Here is a 24,281-nt window from a genome sequence, read left to right as displayed (position 1 = left end):
CGGGAAGGCTCCATCCTACTCGTTGGACATAACAGCTGGGCTTTTCTCCGCATTCAAAATGTCTCTGTAATCGGACAGCACTTCAGGGTTCACCAGATCCGGAGAGACACGTCGGCAGTGCGTTGAATGTATCCACCGCTTCTAATTCGTGACTCGCACAGCCGTTCGCGTTGCCAGCAGCACTTGTTCAGGGCCACGCCATCTCGGCTCCAAACTGCTGGATCTCTCAAACACCCGGATCATGACATGGTCGCCAGGACGAAGATTGTGAGCCTCTCCAATAGAATTGTCGGGGAGCGCTTCTCGAACCTGTTGATGAATAGAAAGTAAATCATTTGTTAATCGTGCCAAATAATCGTTCATCATTATACAAGGCACATTATGTATCAAGCGAGGCTTTGGAGCTCCCCAGATATTCATGGGCCTTCCAAACACCACCTCATAGGGTGTGAGGCCAGTTCGAGAGTGTGGCACTGATCTAATAGACCATAATGCCAATGGCAAAGCATCCGGCCATTTCAAAGACGTGGATGCCACGATCTTTGCTAACTTCAGCTTCAGAGTCGCATTATACCTTTTTACTAGACCTGCTGACTGCGGGTGGAATACAGCGTGGACTTTTTGTCTGATTCCCAATCCTTTCAGGACATGCTCCACTATCTTCCCAACAAAATGAGGACCATTATCATTCCACAAGAATTTACAAACACCATAACGTGGGAAGTACTCTTTTAGTAATACCTTAGCTGTTGTTAATGCTGTATTGTCCTTTGTGGGGTAGGCTTCAACCCATTTACTAAAAGCACACACCACCACTAGGACATACTTGAAGTTATTACAGCGCTCCAGTTGGATATAGTCCATTTGCAGTACTTCGAATGGTGCAGTAGGTGGAACAAACCCTCCTTTAGGAGTAGAGGTCCCTTTAGCAGGATTGTACTGTAGGCATATCAGACAGGTCTGCACTACTCTCCTAGCCGTGCTGGCAATCTCAGGATGCTCCCAAACTCGTGTAAGCAATTTTGTAATTGCAAGAGCTCCAATATGTGCCAGTCCATGCGTCATTTGAACCATTGCTTGCAAGTAAGCTTCAGGCAATTTCCATTTCTCCATGTCTTTGCTTCTCCAACAACCCTCATCATCCAATACTCCCTCTGTTGCCCATGTTGCAAGTTCTACTTTAGATGCTGACTTTTGTATGTCTAGAATTTCTTCTCTAGCATCATGCCATCGCTCGGCTTGCGATCTCACCACATACATAGGGGAGTCATTTTGCAACATGGCAGTCTCTCTCGCTATGCGGTCTGCAAAAGCATTTCCTTGCCCTATTTTGTCTGTCACTTTCTTATGTGCACTACATTTTATTATCGCCACCTTCTTTGGACATAATAGTGCATTCAGGAGGTCGCATACCAACTCTCCGTACATGATGTGTGTTCCGTGTGAGGTCATAAACCCTCGTTCCCTCCAGAGTAGGCCAAAATCGTGCGCTACTCCAAAGGCGTAACGACTATCAGTATAGATATTCACACATAGACCAGCGCTTAACTCACATGCTTTCGTTAAGGCTATCAATTCAGCCGCTTGAGCAGATTTTTTAGGTATTCGTGCTGTTTCTACCACTGTCTTAAGTGTCGTGATCGCATAGGCTGCGGAAGCCGTACCATCTGGCAATCTCACACACGATCCATCAACCCACAGTTCCCCATCTACATCAGAAAGTGGCGTGTCCTGTAAATCGACACCGCCCTTTGTTTGTTCGTCAGTCAGAAAAACACAATCATGTTGTTCTTCCTCCTGGGTCTCAGTAACCAGATATGGCAATAAAGTAGCGGGATTCAAAGTGGCGCACCTCTTCAATGTAATGTGTGGCGCCAACAGTGTTAATTCGTATCCCGTTAAACGGGCACTGGTTAGATGTTGCATTTTCGTTTGGTTCAGCAAAGCATCTACTGCATGGGGAACTAACACCAACAATTTGTGTGACAAAACTATTCCCTCACTCTGCCGTATAGCTACTGCTGTTGCTGCAACTGCTCGAAGGCATCCAGGCAGTCCTCGAGCCACAGGATCGAGTACCGCTGAAAAGTATGCGCAAGGCCTCTGTTTATCTCCGTGTAACTGTACCAAGACTGACAATGCGCACCCATCCTTCTCATGTACATACAGTGTAAAGAGCTTTGTATAATCTGGTGTACCTAACACTGGCGCAGAACAAAGAGCTTGTCTAAATTGTTCAAAAGCATTTTGACATTCGTCCGTCCATTCGAGGGGGAGTGGTGCAGTTTTGGACAGCAATGCTAACAAAGGTTTTACGATGTATGAAAATCCTAGTATCCATTGCCTACAGAAGGACGTCAAACCTATGAAAGCACGAACATCCTTCTGCGTGCAAGGGACTGGTGTATCTAAGATTGCTTGAATTCGGTCTGATGTTAATGCACGTCCCTCCTTAGACAAAAGATGACCAATATATGTCACCTTTGGTCTACAATATTGTAGCTTCTTCCGCGAAACCTTGTGCTTGTGTTCCGCAAGGAAAGAAAGCAGGGAGAGTGTACTCTACTCACATTGTTCCTGTGTGTCTGCTGCAAGCAGAATGTCATCAACATATTGGATTAGTGCCACCCCATATTGCAGATCAAATGAATCAAGTTGTCTTTTCAAAGCCTGACTGCAAATGCTAGGACTTTCTGTGTAACCTTGAGGAACTCGACAAAATCTATAAGATTTATTATTTAATGTAAAGCCGAACAAATATCGGCTATCAGGATGAATAGGGATTGAAAAGAAAGCGTTTTTCAAATCAATCACTGTAAATGTAGTAGCCGTGGGTGGAACCAAAGTAAGTAAAGTGGTAATGTCAGATACTACTGGATACTGCGGTACAACTATCTTATTAATTTCCCTCAAATCGATAATAAAACGATAGATCTTAGTATCTGTGTCTTTCTTTAGGATCGGAAGAATTGGACTGTTGCAAACATTATAGGGAACTTCCTCCACCACCCCTGCCGTTATCAAGTCATTCACAATATGTATCAAAGCTATTTTGCCTTCTCTAGAGATCTTGTACTGAGGAACACGAGGTAAAACCGCTCCCTCCTTCACAGTAATGCGCACAGGAGGAATAATCATTTGACCCACATCAGTATCGGAAGTAGCCCATAACGTACTTGGAAGGGAAGCTAATGCGTCGGCCTCTTGCATGATGCACGATCTCTCATTTTCTGGATAGTTTTCATTCAAAATGACCCGCACCCCTTCAGGGGCACAGCGTATTGTTGCACAAAAATGCTTTAGCATATCAAGTCCCATAATATTATCTGGTGTATTTGGAGATAATAAAAACGGACATGGGGCAGTGAATTTATCAACATGAAATGTAAGGGGTTGAGACAATGGGCTTAGTGAAGGTGTTCCATCGAACCCTATTGCTGTAATCATTTCGCCAGACAGGGGAGCCCTTGGAACCAAGTGTTTAGACAGAGCACTTCGAGTAGCTCCTGTGTCGACCAGAAACTGATCAGTAGAACCCAAAACATGTGCTGATATATATGGACCCCTTTGATCGACTGGTACTTCAACCGATTCCACACCCCATCCTACGCAATCCTATGCATAATTATTATCCTGAGACTCAGTATACTCTCCTTCAGCTATCTGATACTGATTCCGTCGATCAAAAGTATTATGTACAACCTGACCACGACCCCTCTCTTCAAACCTACCACGATAATTCGCTCCACCTTTTGGTCCTGAATAACTATTCCGTGACCTTCCACTTCCTCGACCCCTCTGACTACGCTGTTCACGAAGTACCGGACAATCTGCGAGCCAATGTCCAAACTGCTTACAGTATGCACACTGATCCTCAGAAATGTCGGAACGAGGGGGAGACGTAACGTACAATCCTCGTCTACCCCTATCGTTCCCTCTCGATTGCGTAGCACAAACCTGTGCCAACATCACTTTCGTCTTTAAGTCCTTCGCTTTCTTATCACTACTTTCTTTAGCCTCTAGTTCCTGACGTTCATAATACTGAGCCATAGTTATTAAGGAGGCAGGCGTTGCCGTGGTCCATGAACTTTCACTAGCCTTTAATCGTTTTGCAATCTCCGGTAGGAGATTAGCCACATACTTATCTACGAATAAGTGCCTGCCCGTGTCCTCTGTTAATAATTGACCACTGTAATCATGGAATGCTTCCTCAAACGTGAAAATAAATCAGAAACCGATTCGTCTGGCTTCTGCTTACACGACGCTAACACTGTCCAATCTATTTTCTTAGGAGGGACAAGCGTTTTTAATTTATTCAAGATAGCTGTTGGCAAATCTAAAATCAACTGACACGGTTTACATGCAGGTTCCGTATCTGAATCAGCTCTCACTATGTCCTTCCAATCTGCACCTAATATCGTTCGATCCTCAAACTTACGAATCATCCTCCACATATCAGGAGGCAATATCAGCCCAAAGAAAAGATCAATATCAACTAACGTCATAATACACGAAGAAATAGCACCCTCCACACCTTCATAGAAAGCTGCTGGATTTTTACGGGGGCCAGGCAAAGCATTCTTAAGTGCCATAACATCTGCTCTATTCCATGGCGTATAAACCCAATTATATATAAAATAGCCCTTTGAATCCTTAGACGTCTTATCCTCATCCGTACCATCCCCTTTTGGAGGGACATACAAAGGTGCAGCTTCCCGCATAGGCAAAACATTAATTGCAACACTCTTATCTGATCCATAAATAGGGCACACTCGGGTATTTTCCGTCGATCCAGACGCTGATTGCTCTGATGTCTTGTTCGCCGCTCGCAATCGTGTCGCCTCATCTCGTAACTGAACCAACCGCCGGAAGAATTCGTCCGCATCTGAAAGAGCAAAAATACCTTTACGAAAATTCTCACGACCAACTGATATATCTTTAGGTTCCAACTCAGGAGAGTGTTTTCTAAACCGCTCAACAACTTCATCTGTAAAATGATTTAAAAAATACAACCGTTCCTTGTCAAACCACTGATTCATAAGATCATTAACCCCTGACACAGTTATAATATCACTGTTAAGTTTACGAGCAATCAAACGTAATTCCGTCATGCGTTCGGTATGTAACCTGGTACGCTGTTTATCCTGGCTATCCTCGTCCAAGTCCTCATCCGGAGCCGTAGGCTGAACATACGGAGGCGGGCAACGATCTAACAATGAAAAATCATCTAATTCATTAGTAAGGACAGGATAAAGAGGACGTCTAATAGGAAACTGACCATTAACCTGCAAGTTACGTTCTCGACTCTCTTTCTCTTTCTGTTCCTGCAATTCCTTCTCCTGTAGCTGTAACAGCTTTATCCCGAGCAGCCTTTCGCTGCTCTTTGTCCGCCAAGGCTTCTGCATGCTTCATTCGTTCACGCACCGCTTTCTCCCACATACGCACACAATCAAACATATCCTGTCTAGACCTGCGCTAAAACAAACACTGTTCTACATACTGGACTTTTCGCAAGTCGAATGACCCATGTAGTGGCCATTGCAACTCACAATCAGGTTTAGTGTATTTGTGCCATAACGTGCTATACATTATGGGAGGAAGGCCAAATTTAATGTACATTTTGCGATTAGGAGTCCCCTCTGGGGGAGCCGGCTGAGATTAATTTAATCGATAAGTGGTACCATTTCCAAAGCAGCACATTCCTCGGAGTGTGCTGAGGACAGGCATGTTCAAAATATCACGGAAAAAACGCGATATTACATAAAATGGCACTTAAAGGTACTTATGCACAATGTGCCATTCAAACAAATTCAAAAGCAGAGAAATATCCCTACATGCCTGCCTATGTGAGGTGCACTCCACATATAATTCAAATCATATGTCCAAACGTTAGCTAACTCATACAAATTCAAATTCAAATTCAAAAAGCCACAGTAAGTGTCAATAGGCTACCTTACCAAACATAAGCTTACCAAATATCTTCGAAAATGTCCAGATTCCAACTGCCAAGTTCCGTAGCCGAATCAGCCAAAACAGGCACTACACGACAAGCCAAACGATCAGAATCTCAGTCGGGGACCGGCGCCACCTGGAAGGTCAGATCAGAAGGAAAGGAAAAACACCGTGGGTACCAAGACTCGGGTCACTCAGTGGCAGCGTACGCGTCCATAGCGAGTTTCCAATCCTTCGTCGTGACCTCTCCTTTGGGCATCCGAGTCGCCGATGAGTCCCTTCGTGGTCGTCAATTGTGGTATCGGGTTCTATCTGGTCTACATACTTGCAGAAACACTCGGACACCATAAAACAGAAGTTGGCACGGAAACTGAAAATGCAAAGAGACAAGTTTATTAGGACCCAATGGGGTGGTGGTACCTTCCTACAGCACCCTTCGGCAATGCAAGAAGTATCACCCCGAACATCGGTGTGCGACCTCTTTTATACAGTTTAACAGCAATAAAAAGGTAGGTGGTATACATTAGAACAGTTTTAGGTACATATATGGGCATTTTTGGAACACAGCCAACATGTGGGAGGGGTTTAATACCACTGGTCAGTTAGGAGGAACATTCCTAAGGAGTGACCACTCTCTAGTCCAAAGATCAGATGTACGAATGCGCGAGACTGACCATTACTAAAAATAGCCTGTTGCTGGGCAGGGTAAAGGTTCATTGGCATGAAGGAAGGACGAAAGGGCATGCTGACCACGAGGCCGCATGTTCATACAAAATGGAAGCCACCAAACACAAAATGGCTCCCGCACGTTTAGTCAAGTTAACAGAAATGTTCGGGTAGCTGAGCTTAACGCTAACTCAGGTACTGCCAAATTACGACACTGTGACATGGCGCCCTCGGAGAACAGCTATGGATATCCCAGGGGCACCGAAACAGCCCCTTCACAGACGATGATGTCAGGGGTGCAGAGCCCAGTTGCGCTTTTGAACCCCAAAGAGGTTTCGGTAGAAGGATTGCCAGGCAAGATGGAGCGGAGCGAAGAGGGATGTGGAGGAGAAAGAGGTGGTCACGCGCTGAGCCTGAGAAAAGGACAGCGGAAGACGGAGACCGGACGAATGATGAGGAAGACGAGATTGAGAACACAGGGACAACCGGAGGGCGAGTTCACGGGTGGCCAACCAAAGGTGAAGGCTTCCCCAGAAGAAGTCTCTAAGGACGAGGCACCCGTGACCCTGTCAACGGGTCAAGGCTACAAGCAAGTGATTTGTTTAACGGGACATGTGTTGGGAAGGTGGCTTTTTCATCACGCCTTCTTTACGGGCATGTAAAAAGAGACCGCAGGACACTGAAGGAAGGGAGACGGATTCCTCTTTGGAATATATATGTTTTGCTTTTGTTTAACCAGGATACATGGGGCCATAGTTGGGACGGGCACCTTAGTACAGCATAAGGATACTAGAACAAGACTCGCACTTCACTGAACACGGGGGTCGTCTGAGGCAAGGTCCCCTCCATAAATGCTCCCGGCTATACCTCCTAGTCAACCCGAGCGGCCACCTCTCCACAGTGTGAAGTAACACCGGGAATCCTCCTTTGGCTAGCAACTGGGACCACAGAGGAGAGGGGAGGGAGCAGTTTAAAGGCTGTTGCTTACCGGGGCAGAGATTAGGAAATCGATAGCCTCTCCTTCTCTTTTCTTTTTCCTTACAAGTAGATGACCGATGCGAGCGAGACTAGGAGTAGAAGCAAGCAACGGACAAGAAGAAAAGTGGGTCAGAGAGAGAGAAGGACACTGAGAGACACTAACCAGAGGCAGCACCATTTGTGGAGTACAATAACCAACCTAAATAGTTACAATAAAGATGTTTCCGCAAACATCACAGTCATCTGTGGTATTTTGGTCGGTGACACCATCATCCATGGAAAGTTCATATCTTACTTCCCAAAAAGGTCTTGCAGCTTCATTAAGTACATCCTTACCAGGCCATCCATCCATCACATATGGAACTACTTCTTGCAGAACCAACTCCTTTCTGAACTCCTGCTCCCACTCACTCTTGTTAATGGCAGAGCAACCTTGATCATGAATCAATGCCACTTGAAAGTTATTCCACTTATCGTCTTCACATTCCTCCAACAAAAGAGGCATTCTGGAAAGGAAATCCGCTACTACATTGCTAGTACACAGAGTTTATGGAATTTTATAAGTAACATTTTGCATGCGCATCAATATCCTTGCCAATCTAGAGGAAATATTGGCCGAACCCTCTGTGGTTAAAGTTTGATCAAAGGTTTATGATCACATTTTTATGTATGCACTTACTCCAAAATGAAGGATTTGAAATGGTCCAAGTCCCAAACACGAGATAACGCTTCTTTTTTTATGATGGGGTACTTTTCTTCACACAGTGATAAAGATCTGGATGCATATGCAATTATATGTTCCTTACCATTGTCATCCACCTCTGACAATATGCCCCCTAGACCCTTATTACTTGCATCAATAGTGAAGATACTATCCGCAACAGGATCAAAACTGCTTAAGGCAGCTTCTTTAGAAATTGCTTTTTTGATATTTCTAAAATCTACTTCACACTCTAGGGACTAAAGACAATTTCAATCCTTCTTAAGTAGCTGACAGATGCTGTAGCTTTTATCTGCAAAATCAGGGATATATGTTTTTCACAGAACTCTGCCCTTCCCAAAAAAGAACCTTACATCGTCCTTGCTGCCGCGTTCTCAATTCCCGTTACAAGTGTGGGTTTGGGTCTAACACCACTTTCATCAATTACATGTCCCAGATAGGTAACAGTTTTACTTTAAAGAATTTGCATTTTTCCTCCAAAATCCTTATAACATTAAGCAGTCTAATCTAATTTTCCCTTTTGTCTGCACCAAAAACAAGGATATCGTCCTGTAAAAAGGTGCCACCTTCTACCTTATTGAATAGTTGAAACATAAGGCATTGGAAAATGGCTGTAGCCGAAGCTAAATTGCATAAATTGATAGCAGCCAAAAGGAGTTATGAAGGATGTACATTTTCTAGACTTTGGGAGACAAATACATTTTGATGGTACAATGACGAAAGGTCAACAGTGCAAAACCATTTAGCCCCCTTCAAGCAAGTGCTCATTTCATTAATTTTAGGCAATGAAACATGTCAACCACTATGTTATTATTTAAATGGCGCAAGTCCACACATAGTCCGATTTTTCCATTGCCCGGTCTGGCGATGACAACCGGAGAAATCCAATCACATGCTTCATTAGGTTCAATTATACCAGACTTAATTAACTTTTCAAGTTCTTTAGCAATGTAATCTCTCACCAGTAAAGGAACATTGCGACACTTATGCACTTTGGAAACAGCCTTATCCTTGAGGGGGATCAAGTGGTCAAACCCCGAAAGATGGCACTTTTTCATTAAAAACAGTAAAAAATTAATTACACATCTTGTCCCCAAATGTACTTCTTTTATCAATTATCAATACTTGTTGTTTACTATTAGGATGAAGTATAATATGCAACATTTTCGAGTCAAACCAACAAAAAAAAGTGGACCAGTCTTAGCAACATAGTTTCCCATGATTTAGCCTGTTTTACCACTCAAAATGGAACCATCTATAGCCAAACAAAATCCATATTTTTTCCACTATAACCCTTCGGATGTATATCTGGTTCCAACAATTTCTTACCTACTTTTGATACAAATGATGTTTCCCATAAGTCTTCATTTATAATTCTGTAGGAAGATCCTGAATCTGCATACATTTTTAGTCTGATGCCTGTAAACCTCATCCCATTACAAAGAATGGGGTAACCCAATAACAGTCTTGGACCTGGGCTCAAATAGATACAGAAAACAATGGTCCTAAACTTTCATTTAGTGTAATATAAATCAATTATATCATGGCAATTTTTGAGCTCACTGGGAGATGTGTTGTCCGTGATTCACATCCCAAGATATGCGAAGAGGACCAGTAGAGTCCTTACTGGTTCAAGTGGAAGGGTAAACGTCCTCTGCTGAAGGCATGGGGTTGTGGGTATATACTCATACCATAGATAATGGTCCCTATGCAGGATTCCACCCTCACCCTTAGTGTAGGGTAGTCCAACCGCTTGTGTTGGTTCTAAGGCACTCAATGCTGGAAGCTGGTGCGTCCGTCTCCGATTTTCATACCACATTGAACCTGGACCAAACAAACCCCTAGCCATGTTGTGCAAAACAATGACACATTCTTGGAATGTGAAAAAATATGTAAATAGACCTTGTAAACTATTGATACTGTATGGCCAGGCCACCGTGATTGATATTTCTCTATCAATCGAATCACTGAACTGTCCTTAAACTTTTTTCTATTTCATCTGGGATACTTCCCAATTCTCCACACTTGAGCACCCACTCCCCTTCTGCACGTTCTGCCTGGAGCAACCACTCTAAATTCCCTTAATGTGTATACAAATGAAAATGCAATAAGATTTCAGCTTTTTCAAAATATGGCTGAATAAATTATGTTATTTTGGAGAGCCTTGGTTGTGGCACATCATTCTCCTATATATTTTAATTACTGTGAGCAGACATTACGTGAGCTATAATTTGCCTTGGTAAGATTGATTTATATTACACTAAATGAAATGTGAGGACCATTGTTTTATGTATGTAAACGTCATCCAACTTTCAGGCTTATTTCTACAGAGAGTGTCAATAATGTTCAAAACCAAAATATTCCCAACATTCATAACATGATTATTTACAGGTGCATCATCCTCTAGACTATTCTGCATACTAGGTTCTCCTTCCTATTCCCTGACATTTTTAACTTTGGTGTTTCTCCTCCTGCAAACTTTACCGTAATGGCCAAGAATGCCACAATTGCTGCATTTTTGTCTAGCAGCAGGATCATTTTTGCTATAGGCCAAATGGTCTGAATTATCACATCTGTGGCACCTTGCTAGTTCCTTAGATTTGGTTTTACCCACCAAAGCTTACTTTGCTCATCAACATGGAATCCTCCACATCCTCCTTCAAAACGAATGCACTTCTGTTTGACATTTCCGCCATGCGAACTATAGCTATAATTTTATCCAATGGGGCATCACCATTTAGCCAGAGTTTTTCTTAAATAGCAGGGTTACTTGCAAGCATGACAACCTGATCTCTAAATAGGTCATCAGGTGATGTTTCAAACTTACAATCTAATGCTAATTTCTTTAATTCAGATACATAACTATGAATTGTTTCTGAATTGCCTTGTTTCCTACGGAAACATGTGAACCTAGTAATGCCAATACATACTTTAGCTGTAAAGAAATTATCTAAATGTAACAAGGCTAGGTCAAATACCCTTATATCACCAGAAACACTACCCTTAGTCATTTGGTTGTAAACTTTTAATCCGGCCAGTCCTAACAAATGCAACAGTAATCTTTTCTTCGGTGACGCTGACATTTTGCCAGCTTCATCCATGTTGGGAATAGCTTTGTGGATGCATGAGGTCACGAGCATTATCCATTGTTATGCTCGTGATTAGCTCGTGTCCACAAGTAGAGTATGTGGTTATTCAAACAGGGCAGAATGTTGTTGAGAGACTGTTGTATAGTATGTATGATTAGTGAACTGGACTTGATATGGAGCAGACGTGCAGAATAAACATCGTCGCTCTCAATGGTGTTTTCTTCTTCTTATTAAATAATAATTGACTTCCCTACACTGGCGACGAGCAGGATTCTCTATCCGCGATAAGAAGCATCTACGTATATGGTATTTATTTGTATTATCCTACGGATTACAAGTATCTTTGAGGAAGTTTTTTTTTTTTTGCCATAGTCTGTGAAATTATTATTTTTTCCTCTTTCACCGCGTTGTGGACTGTTCTCTACGTGGATTACTACAACTTCGAGGAAAGAAGAGTTATTTTTTTTACCGTTTGGCAGCTGTATCTTGCAAAGGGCCAAGAGTTCGACTCATCGCGTCCTTCTCGAGCGTTGAATTCGGATGAGCCAGCAAGCACATAACTTCGTGGCACCGTCATCACGTTTATTTCGTCATCACATGACCGCCATTTTAGATTGTATTGTATCCTAGCAACACACAGAGTCGGAGATGGAGCCACAGCGCTTATACGCTACTTTTACTCGAATTTGCAAAAGGATTTTAATTTTTTTTTTTGCATCCAGCGTTGACATGCACACCGCGTGATCCAGTGTATCATTACAGGTATTCAAGGATTTTGGGGCAAATGTTAAATTCATCGGTGACACGCACACCGCATGCCTCATATAAAATATTTTTTTATATTAATAATTAAGAGCATATTATATAATTGACATGTATATCAATATTATTATATAATAATACTCATATTGACTATATATATATTATTTATATTTTCAAGTGAGCACAATGTCGGGTATTGTACCTCCTCCTTCATTCTTATCATCACCAGGTTAACCCCCATGTCCTGGGAAATATAGGAACCTGTGTTTTTAGCTTATGTGGAAGTGTTGGAAGGGGAGGAATGTGATCCTTACAGAAAGCTTTCTTTATTAAAACATTGTTTAGGTGGCATTGCTTCAAAAGAATTTAAGACGTTACCAGCTCTTGTCAATCCTGGGAACCTCAATACTTATGAGTACGCTTCTGCACAATTAAATTTGCATTATGGAAAAAAGAAAAACATTGTCATGGAAAGGTTCAATTTTTATTCACGAAAACAACGAGTAGATAAACCCGTCAAAGACTTTGTTTCTGCGTTAAGGTAATTAGCAGTTACATGTGATTTCGAACATATTTCTTATGAACGAGTTTTAAGGGATCAAATCTTGATGAGGACCAATAACAAAAAAGTACAAGAACGTCTTCGGACCACATCTGATACGTCCTTGAACAATGCCATTGATATTGCAAAATCTATTGAACATTCTGAAAAATTCGTAAAGGAAATTAAAGGGAATGATAAAAGCGACGTTTTCAATGTTTCTAAGGAATCTGACAACGTAAAGAAGAATTTTTCACAGAAAAACGACAACTTTCCAAAAGTTGATAACAGATTCAGGAATTTTAGATATGATAAAAAAAATTCCCAGTTACTTTGTTTTCGATGTGGGAGTGATGGACATTTGGCTGATTATAAAAATTGTCCAGCAATTGGAAGAACTTGTTCAAAGTGTAATAAGAAAAGTCATTTTGTGAAATTTTGTAGATCTATACCTAAAAGGGTCAACTATGTCCATGATTTTTGCGATACTTCATATGATGAAAACGAGTATCAAGTCAATACTGTTATCAATGTATGTGGAGATGGAGAATGTACTAACTTTCCTTCTTGTGTAATAACGGTTGATAGTATTGATTTAGAGTTTCTCGTTGATTCATGTGCATGGTATAGCATTATTTCTTTGAATGTGTTTTAAGATAAGTGGCCTAACAGAACACTTTCTTTGCCTGATGTATCCCCTGGTGAGTATACAGGACACAAAATAGACCTTGTGGTTTTTTTTAGCGCCAGTTTATCATTTTCTGGGCGTCATACTTTTGGTACGATCTATTTATTTATTTATTTATTTTTCACATTTTTAAAGCGCTCTGTTACCCGGAGGTGTCCTGGCGCTGTATGACTAAGGGTGCATGTGTTACATTAGAGAGGTCAGTCTGTAAAAAGCCAGGTCTTTAGAGCTCTTCTGAACGATAGAAGGTCTTGTGTCTGTCTTAGGCTGGCCGGTAGAGCGTTCCATGCCTTGGCTGCTCCCACGGAAAAGCTTCTACCCCCCCAACGAGCTTTCCTAACTCTGGGGACTACCACCAGCCATTGCTCAGCCGATCTAAGAGCTCTTACTGGTTTGTACCAGTGAAAAAGCGCAGTCATGCATTGAGGTCCCAGGCCGTTAAGTGCCTTGAAGACAGAGCACAGCGATTTGAATATTATTCTTTTCCGGAATGGGAGCCAGTGGAGCATCACCAGGTCCCGAGCCACCGAAACACATTTAGGCGTTCCTGTGATCAAACGGGCCGCTGCGTTTTGCAAAATTTGCAGTTTATTAAGAATACCCTGTTGTGCGTTTAGGAGCAGACTGTTGCAGTAGTCTAGGCGTGATAACACTAGACTGGTGACCACTGTTTTTTTATGCTCTTCTGCAAGAAACGGTAGGACTTTCCGTATTGTTTTGAGCATAAAATGAATGGATGAGGAAAGGGTATTTATATGGGGCCTGAAGGATAAAGAGTCATCCATCATGACTCCCAGATTTTTAACTTTCGTGACCGGTGTCGGAGGAGTCCCCATTTCCTCTGGCCACCAGCGGGGGACCAGAAATTATCTCTGGCTCCAAAAAGCAAGACTTCAGTTTTCGCTGAATTTAGTTTTAGGCAGTTTCCTGCCATCCAGGAACTGACTTCCCGCATACATCCTCTGAATCTGTCTGCTGTGTGTTCTGTTTCCCCCGGAAGTAGAGATACCACTATCTGGGTGTCATCAGCATACGGTGTTAATTGGAAGCCAAAGGATCTGATCACTGGCGCCAGGGTGGAAACATAAACATTAAAAAGGGTGGGGCTCAGGGAGGACCCCTGAGGGACACCACATGGAAGTACAAAGGGGTCGGACTCAAAGGTGCCTAATGCTACCTTCTGAGTCCTTCCGGATAGGAAGGCATGGAGGATTTTAAGGGCCTTTCCTTGTATCCCACAGGCCCTCAACCGGTCCACCAGGAGTTTATGGTGGACCGTGTCGAAGGCCGCCGACAAGTCTAGTAAGATCAAAGCCGCTCTGCCTCCTGTATCCATTATAGATCTTATGTTCTCTACCGATTTGGTTAGTGCCGATTCGGTGCTATGACCTGCCCTAAAACCGTGCTGTGAGGGGTCTAGACACTGACCAGCTCTCAGTGTGGCAAGATCAGGGTTATCACTTTAAGGGTGGCCACATCAACATCAATTGGGGATCAAACTTCATCCTTGAGCTAATCCTCCTGTTTATGTTGTTGAACCTCATGATGTTTCCGACAAGAATAATTCCCAATTGGTAAACAAATTAAAGAAATTGTTTCCAAGTGTATTTAGTGGCACTCTGGGGCGTTATCAAGGTTTTGAACATGTCATCAGATTACTTGATAACGTTGTTCCTATCCGTCATAGAGTAAGGAATGTTCCCTTAACTTACAGAAGTAAATTGAAAGATATGCTTAAAGATTTATGCCAGAAAAGCATCATACAACCCATTGAGTCGTCCCCTTGGGTTTCTCGTATTGTGATTTCCATTAAATCTTCAGGCGAGCTTAGATTATGTGTGGATCTTTGCAGTGTTAATAATGCTATCTGGGTTGATGCCCACCCCTTACCCAATATTCATGAGAGGGTTTCCACTTTAGCGGGTGCTCAAGTATTTTCCTGTGTTGATTTAGCGAGCGCATATCATCAGGTTGTCCTTTCTGAAGAATCTAAAAACCTCATCGCTTTCATTACTCCTGAGGGTCTTTACAGATTTTGTCACATGCCATTTGGCTTAGCGAGTGCTGCTTCAGTCTTCCAAAGACTTATGAGAGACACTTTGCAAGGACTGAATGGTGCTGTGGAATTTCAGGACGATATACTGGTGTATGGCAAAGATGATGATGAACATGATGCAAATTTGGAAAGTGTAATTGCTGCCTTGGCAAAAAAGAGACTTACTCTCCGTCTTGACAAGTGTAGATTTAGACAAAAAGAGGTAGAGTACCTTGGTCATGCCATTAGTGGAATGGGAATTAAACCAAAGCGCAATCACATTGAAAGCATTGTAAATGCCCCTCAACCTTCTTCAAAAGAACAACTTGTAGCATTTTTAGGCCTCATTGAATTTTATGCGAAGTTTATACCAAATTTTTCTTCTAGGGTAGATCCTTTTAAATGTTTGTTAAAGAAAAATGCCAAATTCATTTGGACTGATGGTATGACTCAGGCTTTTAAGAATTTGAAAGATTTTATTGTGAATGCACCATGTCTCAAACCTTTTGTGTGTGGAGTGAAATGTATCGTCATGGTTGACGCTAGTAGTACTGGTTTGGGAGGAGTCCTTTTGCAGAGAAATAATGAAGAAGAGTGGGTGGTTGCGTATGCTTCAAGAGCTTTGAGAGACGCAGAAAAAAATTATTCCGTCATAGAGAGGGAATTATTAGCGTGTGTTTGGGGGGGCTGAACATTTCAGAACTTTTTTGTGGGGCACGAGGTTTATTATAAAAACGGATCATAAACCTCTTGTTTTTCTTATGGCTCCTGGTGGAGGAAGGACCATGTTGGCGCGCCGTGCAAGGTTAGCTTCCAGATTACAGTCTTTCCAATTTCAGATTGAGTATGTTCAAGGGAAAGCCAATGTACATGCTGATTGCATGTCCAGATTAATTTCACCTGTTGAATTGCCTGATTTGGTCCGTGATGAGGAGTGTGAAGTGGCTTTCACCATGCATGATATTGATTTAGTGTATAGTGAACAGGGAAATTTACGAGAAGATATTTGGTTGTTGGAAATGGAAAATGATTTAGAATTGTGCAATGTTAAGACATGTTTGGCTCAAGGTTGGCCTGAACAGAGGAAATTGTCTGGGGATTTAATGAGTTTTATTAAAGTTCAGGAAGAACTGGCAGTGGAAAATGGTTTGGTTCTAAGGGGAGACAAAATTATTCCGCCTTTTTCTCTCAGGAATATAATTCTTGGGATTGCTCATGAGGGGCATTTAGGGATATCTGTTACCAGAAGACGGTTGAAGGAGTGTTTATGGTGGCCAGGTATTGACTCTTGTGTGGATCGTTGTGTGCGTTCATGTGTTAATTGCTTAAACAGTGACAAAACTGCTGTGGCTTTACGTCCTGAACCTCATCCTATTGACTTACCCCTTGGTCCGTGGCGGAAACTTGGCCTTGACATCATTGGCCCATTTAGTTGTTTGCCTAAACAGGAAGCGTTTGGTATTGTTCTTATAGACTACTACTCTAAATGGCCGGAGGTCAAGATGGTTAAGGAGGTTCCCTCTCGCAATGTGATTGAATTTTTGGATTACATTTTTTTTGCAGGGAGGGGATTCCCCAAGAGGTTGTAACTGATAATGGTCCTCAGTTTATCAGCAAAGAGATGGAAGATTTTATGGTAAAATGTGGGTTTGTTCATAGAAGAATTGCTGTTTTCAATCCTGAGGCCAATGGTCAGGTTGAGCGGTTCAACCGCGTGATTAAAGAGGCTATTCAACTTTCTATTAAGGGAGGTCTAAATTGGCGAAATGCTTTACAGTCCATGCTTTTAGCGTATAGGACTTCACCTAAATCTGTTACTTTAATTAGCCCTTTTGAACTTTTGAGAGGGCGTAAACCCAGTACCAGATTAGACCCTTGGTGGTTGAAGAAAAATATAAGTGGGTCTGATAATTTCTTAAAGGTAGACTATGAGGCTGTCCAACAAAGAGTTGAACTTTACAAAAACAAAATGAAAGATGTTATGATGAAAAAATGGGTTCTACGACCAATCACTTGATAAAGGTGGGTGATCTGGTTCGCATAAAAAAAAGAAGGTGTAAGTAAAGGTTTTCCCATGTGGTCAAGCCCTAAAAAAGTAATTGAAGTTTTCAAAAATGCTGTCAGGATTGATGGTGGCTCTATTTGGAATTTGAACAGAATTTCTGTTTTCACAGGAAATTATCCTGATCAAGAACAATATGAAAGTAATGTATTTTTGGATCTTGGGCAACAGTGTGATCAAGAGAACCATACTTTTTCAAATTGCAATTCGGGAAATTCTAGGAGTGTGCACACTCATCGTTTTCCTGCTAAGTATAAAGATTTTGTTATGAGTTAATCACATGATGTTTTAATCAAAATATTGTTTTGTTTCGATAGTCTTTAAGAATTCATTTATTTATTTATTCATTAATTTTTTACTATTTTTTTTTTTGGTTTGTTCAAATTCAAGGGGGGAAAGTGTGTTGGGAATAGCTTTGTGGATGTCTGCGGTCACGAGCATTATCCATTGGTATGCTCGTGATTAGCTCGTGTCCACAAGTAGAGTATGTTGTTATTCAAACAGGGTAGGATGTTGTTGAGAGACTGTTGTATAGTATGTATGATTACTGAACTGGACTTGATACAGAGCAGATGTGCAGAATAAACATCGTCGCTCTCAATGCTGTTTTCTTCTTCTTTTTAAATAATAATTGACTTCCCTACACTCCCCCTCCTTGATGTAGTTTGTAAAGTATGCTCTCCATTCAAGCCATTTCATAGAAGGTTCTGATCTGGCTGCCCAAAATACCTGGGAGTGCATTAATAATATCATTTTGGGTGCTCATGTTGATGGACTAGTTCAGTGTAAAATTCCAACGTAGACTCGTTCACTGTCAGCTATTCACCACTCTCAAGAACATCCAATAGACTCCGAGGTGAAAACAAATAACAAAATGCACCAGAACAAGAATAGAATAAGCCACAGGTACTTCACTTAAAACAAAACAAATTATGAACTAATGGATTGTCATAAATACCGTAGAGTTCCCAATGCATCTGCGGCTAATAATTGTTGTAATTGGACGTGTATCTACGATGTGACAAATGCCGATAAAAATGCCTCCAAAGCCGACAGAGAATTGCAGAGGATCAAGATGGCCGCTGCAAAGCCAAGTAGCATGACCCTGCATGATGATGTTTCTTCCTGGCATGTGGCGCACAGGACATCGATCCACGCATCAGGCTTCCTTCACATGTGCAGCAAAAAGGAAGAGATCTTCGGCACTCCCTGCACACGCCATGATGAACACGCAGCACTCAATCCAGATGGCACATGCTGTCCCCGCCACCAGTAATTTTTGGTGACAGCAAATAAATCCTCTTATGCACGGATAGGCTCTCGTAGCTCCTCAGCAGTCATCGCCAGTGTTGAAATGATGCACTGGATACATCAATAAGTACATTCATTATTGGCTGAGGAGCGCAGAAGGACACAGTCAGCTTCACCAGTGTCCTCTCTGCAACCGCCTCTCCGACCACCCTTCCAATCAAACCTAAACATTCCCGGAATGCTTGCTAGGCAAGCATTTCTTGTAACTAAGCTACACAGCAGACCTCCACTCAACTCTCAGTGGAAGCTCAGGACCCTTAAGTGAAATAATTCCAAGATTTGAACCTCAAAACAATACATATACAGCACAGAAACATAACATGCCAAACAAAAACAAACATTATAGAATATATTATTTCACAAAAAAAAAAAGAAACATTTTAACTTTATATGGTAAGACTGGAGCTTCTCAAAAAGCAGTTTTATTTCTGAAAGAAGAAGCAGCAAGCTAGACTGTACCATATAATTAATTAATTAATTAATTAATTGTGGGTTTCTAAAGCGCTAGAATCGACTCCCGAAGGAGTATCTCTGCGCTGTAGACCGCTGGGGAACCCGTCCTGGCTTTCCCTGTGAGATGGTCCCTACTGGGTATCTCCAAGGTGAAACCAGGCATCCCCGGCGCATGTGGGGGGCCGTTGTGGAGATGAGGCAAGCTAATGCCCAGAGTTGCCGAGTGTGATCCCTGGTTAGAGTAGGCACCGAGGCGAGAATTATCGAGTCCGCTGACCCTGGTCCTGACCCTGCCACGTCGGGAATAGAACCCTAGTCCCGGGCCGTCCTCTGCTTCCGGGTCTGCCGCCTCTAACCAGTGAGCCACACCACTCCACCGATGTTTTCTGTTTTGCTCCTAATGGTGCTCTGTTTGTTTCAGTGCATACTAGTGAATTTTCAGTTAAGGTCATGAATCATTTATTCAAGATTCCATTTGCTGTACTTGAGCTGGTCACACTAGTCAGAGGATATAAACTTAATTTTTAGTTTACATTTTCAAAATCCCCTACATTTACAATGTGTTTTAAACGTGAACATTCACCTTCTGGGCCATCTGGGACCCTCTTTTAATACCAGCCCTCCTGCTTGCTAGCCAATGTGGTCTGTGGCATTGCTGCGCTGGGACATGGTCCCCCAGTGTTCTCCCTGCTGAAAGAGGCGGGCCAGCCTCCATGACACAGTAAAGAGGGAAGGGCACTCCTGCAACACAGGACTCACCTTCAGGGCCATCCTAGGCCCTCTTTTATCAATTGACCTCCCACTTGCTGCCCGATGCGGGCTGCGTGCTGCAGCATTGATGGGGTGGGACTCGGTCCCCAAGCGTTCTCCTTGAGATGTGGTGGGTATGCCTAGGCCACACCCAGGAAAAGCATGGGACAAGCGCAGGCCCATCAGCACCTGTACTCAGCCAATCGATCCTGGGCTGGGCAACGCCCTTGTCGCTACTATATGGTGGACTTTCTGAGAACTTTTAACATATCCTGTAACTTTCAGGGTGGCTCCCATTAGATAAAACAGCTCTTGTCTACTTTCTTACTATTTAGATCCATTCCTGTTCTTGGCCTGAACCTGTCAATATGGGGGAAACATAAAATAAAGACTCTGCCCCATAAAACTGGCACCACCTTAGATAGATTTTTGCAGAGGGTTGTAGAAATAGAACACAGTTGTGGAAATTTGACAGAGATCGATGGTAGCATTTATCTGAAGCCATCTTGTTTCCGGCAGCCATTTTGTCAACCATGTGCTCGCCATGTGCTCTTTCCTTCTTCTCTGTTGTTTGCCCTTGTACTTTGCTCAAATAACTGGCTATACTTAGCCTCTGCTACTGTGCACATGCTCAGAAGAGTTTGTAGCTGCCCATGCACCTGCTTAGGTTTGTTACTGTCAGGATATTTCTACTAAAGTCAGCAACTGTTGGCTCCTCCTTCTTTGTTGACTGTGCATTTCTGTATGACCATTTATGTATGTAACTCTCCTATGTGTGCTTGTACCGCCTTCCTTTGAGCTCCTGTGTGGGTATAAAAGACCAATGGTTCTTCTACTCCTTGTGCTATTTCATACACTACCAAAGGGTGTTGTGTGAATGTAGTTCCACCTCATGAGGATAATAAAATATCTCTTTGCTATTTCAGTTTCCGTGCCAACTTCTATTTACTGGTCTCAGTACTTGTGTGCAGAGAAGGGCGAACCCCTAGCACTGGTAGGCCTTGCTGAGGTTCACCTCTACAGATTGGCACCCAATCAGTGGGGCTCATCGGTGACTCGAATGCCCAAAGGAGTGATTGAAACGGAGGATTGGAATCTCGCTACGGACGATCACTGCCCGAGGAGACCCGCATCTTGGCACCCACGACATTTTTCCTCTCTTTCTGATCTGACCCTCCAGGTGGTGCCGGTCCTCGACTGAGATCCCTTCTGGTGTTTGCCATGCAGAGACCATTTGGTCGATTCAGAACTTGGCAGTTGGAATCTGGAGACTTTTGATTGGTAAGGTCATTTGATGAGGCACTTTGTACATGGAAATTGCCAATATTTGGAATTTGTTTGGATATATATGAATTGCAATTTATATAGGCAGGTAATGAGGGGACTTTTCTACAACTTTTGAATAATTTGTAACAGCACATATTGTGATAAGTGCGACTGCTGTATAGTATTGTATATGCTACAATATTTTTGGCATGCCTGTTTCAAGCACACTTCGTAGAATGTGTGGCTTCTTTTGAGGTACCAATGTGAATATCGAGCGGAATCAGTTGGCTCCCCCTAAGGGAGACCACTAATAGGGACATATATATTAAAAGTGGTATTTCTTCTATAATGTACAGCACGTTATGGAATAAATATACTAGCAAGGATCCTGAGTTGCGGTGGCCTATACATGGGTCATTTGAAATTAGAAAAATTCAGTATATGGAACAATGTATGTTTAAGTGCAAAAGTAGACAAGATATGTTTGACTGTGTACGAATGTGGGAGAAAGAAGCGCGTGAACAAGTGAGAAGAGAGCAAGCCTTTATAGACAGAGAAAAATGCAACAATATCCATGCGAAAGCACTGGAATTAAAAAATAAAGAAATGAAGGAGATAAAAGAGGGGGAGGATATGGAGCGTTGTTTACAGGTAAATGGCCAATAGCCTGTCCGGCGCCTTAATAAACCACAGGATGATTCAATTCTGCTAGATCGTTCTTCGCCTTAATATACTTTTCTCTCTGCCCTTGTTCCTGATGATGATATTTCTCCTTCGGATCAGGAGAAGTTAAGGTTGGATGCTTTGTGAGAGACTTGCTCTATGCTGACCATTGATCGTGCGGCTACTCTTAGATCTACTGCTCGTAAAGCCGTCCATGATAACATTTCTGCTTCAGATCTTTAAGCTGAGGATCAGCAATGGCAGGATAGAGAGCAGTTATATTTTGTAGAAATGTTTGCCACAGAAGTAATTGAATGGTTTAGAAAGTATTCAACAGAGTTAGAGATATTGCAAACGATTGTTAGCAATTGCGTGACTGTCTTTTTCTCCCCTCTCAGATGGCTGACTTAAATAGGTGTATGGTTAAACTACGAGTTGATGCACTCCGTTTGCGAGAGGAGAAGAAGGCAGCTGCTGCAGCTGCACAAGCAATTCAGTCCACCATGCCGCAGGCTGACACTTCAAGAACAGATAATGTTGTAGTTCAAGGGAAACCCATGCGGGAAGCCGTGCCTTTGGATGTCCCTCCTAGGGATACGGGGACAGATGATGACAAAAATTCAACTGATGCGAAGGGTTATTTCATTTATAATTGGGTCTTGGAGTAGAGCAGATGTCATGGCTCTTAAAGCTGCTTTGCCTGATATGCGGAAAAATCCAGCCGCTTTTTATGAAGAAGTTGAAGGAGCCATTAGTTCTTGTACCATGACTTTATCTGATATTGATATGTTTTTTCGGCCTATTTTGCCTCCTGATATGTGGAGATCTATTCGTAAAGTCGTTGATCATACAACTTTTGGGGATGTTTGGAAAGTGCTAGAAAAGATTGATGCGGAAAGGGACACCACACAGAAATCACAACAAGAAATTTTAGAACTTCCAAAAGTTATACTTGTTAAATTGAAAACTCCTATTCCTCCTAAACAGATAGATTGGACTGTGTTAGCATCTTGCAAGCAGAAGGTAGATGAATCAGTCTCTGATTTCTTTACACGTTTTGAGGAGACATTCCACGACTTTAGTGGCCAGTCATTAAAAGATAACACAGGCAAGCATCTGTTTGTCGATAAATTTGTCTTGAATATGTTGCCAGGAATAGCTAGTTGCCTAAAAGCCAGTGAAAGTTCATGGACCACGTCTTCCCCAGTCTCTCTTTTGACTATAGCCCAGTATTATGAACATCAGGAATTAGAAGCTAAGGGCAATGATGATAAAAAAATAAGGAGTTGAAAACAAAGGTTATGAGTGCTCAGGTTTATGGCCCATTTTATGGAAGTGGTGTTAGAGGTAGACGTTCAATTTATCGCCCAGGTACACCGTCTTCTGATCAGTGTGCTTACTGCAGGGAGACTGGACATTGGGCTTTTGAATATCCTCGTTTGTGTACTCAGCAGTATCAGCTTGGTTGGGGACAAATGAGAGGCCGCCCGGGGACTCCAGGACATAGGGGAGGTATGGACAATCATGCTCGATTTGAGACTGTTGGGCATACTTTGAATTTTTCTAATATATTTGATAGACATAACAAATATCAGATATCTGATTATTTGAATTGAGATTTGAAGGACTCTGCTTATGCATAGGAATGCCTAGGTTGGGGTAAGGAATCAGTTGAAGTTCCAGTAGATCAGAAAGGTCCCAAATGTTTTGGGTTTTACTGATCGGTTTCTGGTTGATACAGGAGCTACTCATAGCGCCTTGTCTAAACACTTGGTTCCAAGGGCTCCCCTGTCTGGCTTAACCATTACATCGATAGGATTCGATGGGACACCTTCCCTTAGCCCACTGTCACAACCACTTGCATTCCACATTGATAAATTCACTGCTCCATGTCCATATTTGCTTTCCCCGAAAACACCGGACAATATAGTGGGTCTTGATATGCTCAAGTATTTTTAGGGCTACAATACGTTGTTCCCCAGAAGGTGTGCATGTTATTTTGAATGATAACTATCCAGTGCCTGAGAAGTTCTGTCTCATTATAGAGGATATTGCTTTGGCTTCACTTCCTAGTACTTTGTGGGTTACTTCAGACACTGATGTGGGGCAAATGGTTATTCCACCAAGCCTATTCATGTAAAGGAGGGAGCTTCTTTGCCTCACTTGCCTCAATCCAAAATTTCTCGAGAAGGTGAAGAGGCACTTGTACGCATTGTTCATGATTTGATTGAAGTGGGGGTTGTGGAAGAATTCCTTTACAATAGTTGCAATAGCCCTATCTTTCCTATTCTGAAAAAAGACACTGATACTAAAATCTACAAGTTTATCATTGATTTACGAAATG

The sequence above is a fragment of the Lissotriton helveticus genome, chromosome 2_2 (assembly GCF_964261635.1).
Source record: "Lissotriton helveticus chromosome 2_2, aLisHel1.1, whole genome shotgun sequence".
NCBI lineage: Eukaryota > Metazoa > Chordata > Amphibia > Caudata > Salamandridae > Lissotriton > Lissotriton helveticus.
Note: the sequence above shows the minus strand (reverse complement) of the source record.